The sequence below is a fragment of the Pteronotus mesoamericanus genome, unplaced genomic scaffold (genome assembly GCF_021234165.1).
Source record: "Pteronotus mesoamericanus isolate MK-2021 breed Mesoamerican mustached bat unplaced genomic scaffold, CSHL_Meso_final contig_347, whole genome shotgun sequence".
NCBI lineage: Eukaryota > Metazoa > Chordata > Mammalia > Chiroptera > Mormoopidae > Pteronotus > Pteronotus mesoamericanus.
This window is the reverse complement of record NW_026555137.1, coordinates 8477088-8480264: the sequence shown is the minus strand read 5'-3', so window position 1 is coordinate 8480264 and position 3177 is coordinate 8477088.

Sequence of the window (3177 nt, the reverse complement as noted above, 5' to 3'; positions counted from 1 at the left end):
CCTGTGGTCAACCTGTTAACAGAAGGACTGTCAGCTCACTAGGCGAAATTCCACAGCAAAGAAGGTGCCAAAATTCCCAGTGTAGAACAACAGCCAAAAATAAATAAATAAACATAGGGCCCAGCACACCTGAGTGCCAATCCTGACTTTACCACTCAATGGCTAAGTAAATTTGACCAACTTACCTACGTCTGGGAGTCCCAATTTGATCACCAATAATAATACCATTCCTCAAGGTGATTATAAGAATTCAAGGAGGTACAGCGGCCAGCAAATTCTTGGTATTTTCCCTTCCCCCTTTTGAAGCATGAATCATGTTACTAAGAAAAGGATACTGTGAATAATTAAAATTGCCATCCGCTCTCACAGTTCATTAAACATCTTCTTTGGAAGAACTCAACAGATTTAAAATGAAATTTTAAATGGTATTGTGTGGACAGAATTCACCCACATCTGGAAAACTCAAAGTTGAATCTTTATTCCTGTTGCCAACTATTATATTTTTCAGTATTTCCCTGAAAATCTCTTGCTGTTTCATCAAATCTAATGGGGGAGGAACCCTCAGTTCCCCGAGGTCTGGGGCTAAGCATCAGATATTAAAGTCACATAGAGACCAGGAGAGATGTCTCAGCTCATGAGGCTCCATCTGCTGCTGTGAGAAAGGCCCCGGCTACTGTTTCTAGGCACAACACACATTAGAGTTTGAATGAATAAGGATATTTCAAAGGCCTTATGAGGCAGGAGAAGAGGTAGATGGGAGGAACTTTGAAAGAGTAACCAGGCTTATGAGGCAAAAGGATCTCATTTTTATCATTCAATACTGGGAAGCAGGATTATCTTTGATAAAATAGTTTTCTTGGAATTGGAGTAGCTGCTATTTCTTTTGTTCTCTCCCTTATAAGTACAAGGACATTATAATGAATGTAATAAAGTCATAATAAGAATTTTTCATCCTACCCCATCTCTGCCTATCTCTCCTTGTGTTTTGACTAGTTAAGCAGTAATTTTCAAAATAGTCTTATTCTTAGTTATCTACCATGTATTTTTCCTGTATTATCAAAACAATGCTGTATTCTTTCCATTTGTTTTGTGGGAAAAAAAATGGGCCTTTCTATTGCTTTTACTTCGAAAGTGGAGGCAATAATAATTAGCTGAGGCTGTTTTGCGTTAAACAAACTGGTCATTTCTGCAGAGAAGAGAAATGGATAGTAGTAATGGTTGGATTTTGGTGTGTACGAGTCAACATTATTTAATGTTAATCTGCATACAGCCCCACTTAAAATAACGCCGTTCCCCACCACACTTCGGAAAACACTGCGTCTGTCCTTGTATCATCCGTGTTGCAGAATCCTTTATTCTTATGCTGCAAAATCCTTACTGTAGCTTTTTTCTCATGGTCTCCAGATGGCTGCTTTCTGTCCTCCAGACACTGCATCCTCATTCCAGGCAGGAGGAAAGTGAAGCGACCGCAGAGTGAGCATGCCAGCTACTCTGATCTTTCAGTGGAGAGCAATAGTTTTCGTAGCATTTTTACCCAATAGAATGTATCTTGCATCTCACTGGCCAGAATTGTGTTATTTGTTTATTCCCAATAGCAAAGGAAACTGGGGGAGTCATCCTCATGAAATTGTTGCTGGTGCAGTTGTATCACATCTGCCATCAGATGCAGCTTCCTCCTGGGAGACACCCCTCCTGGTGTGCTCTGCTGCGCTTCTCCAGTCTGAGGCGGAGACACTCCGGGCTTGCTGCTCAGCCAGACCCCAGGACACTTCCGCTTCCACCATCCATGGAGCTCCCTTCCTTTTGCTCCTCTGTCAGACCTTCTGTTTCTTGGATGCTTAGTTCTTAGTTTACTCCCTTCCCAACTTTTTTGATGGTGCACATCCTTCAGTAGCTTTTTGAAAAGAATTAACTCCTAAGATCTTACATGTCTGAAAATAACTTTTATCTAGTGTCACACCTGAATGATAACTTGACTGAGTACATTTCTAGATCAATACTAAAATATATCCATTATATATATAAATGTTTATATTTAATTTTTAAATATATAAAGTTTTAAATATAATTAACAATATGTATTTTCTGGCTTCTGAAGGTATTGCTTCATTGTCATCTAAATTCCAATGGTGCCATTGAGAAAGTCTGATGTCATCCTTATTCCAGAACTTGTGTATATGTCCTATTTTTCTCTCTGGGAATTTTTGGTGTGTTCTACTACTGGTGTTCTAAAAGTTAGCTTGGTTCTTTATTTATTGCACTGAGCACTTTAGGGCTCTTTTAATCTGCAGATATATGTCCTTCAAGTCTAGGAAAATTTCTCGTATTATTTCCTTGATCATTTCCTTCTCTCCATTGTCTCTGTTCTCTTTTTTCTGGGAAATACCATTAGTTACATATTGCACTTCTTGGATTGCTCAGTGGGTCTTCTTGTTTCTGTTTTGCCTCATTAGCCATTGCTTTTACTTTTCATTCTTCTTTCTTATAATAAATAATGTGTTAACATGACATACCTTTTCTCATCATTTTACTTTTAACCTGTATCTTTCTATTTAAAGTACATCTCTTATAAAAAGAGTCTTACTCTTTATCCAGTCTGACAATTTTTGTCTTTTAATAGGTTTCGTACATTTACATTTAACGTAATTATTGATATGGTTGGGCTTAAGTCTTGCTATTTGTTTTCTATTTGTCCTATGTGTTCTTTGTCCTTTTCTTGCCTCCTTCATGCCATTAATTGGATTGAGTACCTTTGGTATTCAATTGTATCTTTGTTGCCTTTTTGGTTATACCTTTGTTTACTTTTAAGACACAAAAAAGGTTTCAAAAATATTTACCCACATATTTATGATTTCTAGTACACTTCATTTTCACATAGTTTTGAGTTTCTGATATCATTTCCCTTCAGCCTGAAGAACTTATAGCAACATTTCTTGTAGTGAAGGTTTTGTGGTACTGAATTGTCTGTTTTCATTGTCTTGAAAATGTCTTTATTTTGCCTTCACTTTTGAAGACTATTTTCCCTTGATAAACAATTCTAGGCTGGAGTTTGTTTTTTCTTTTATTATTTTAGAGATGTTATTCAACAGTCAGAGACAGACATAGGGGTATTTGCTATTATAATTCCAGCACTTAGCTAACTGAAACTATTTGTTGGACCAGGAGAGTTTCAGCAGG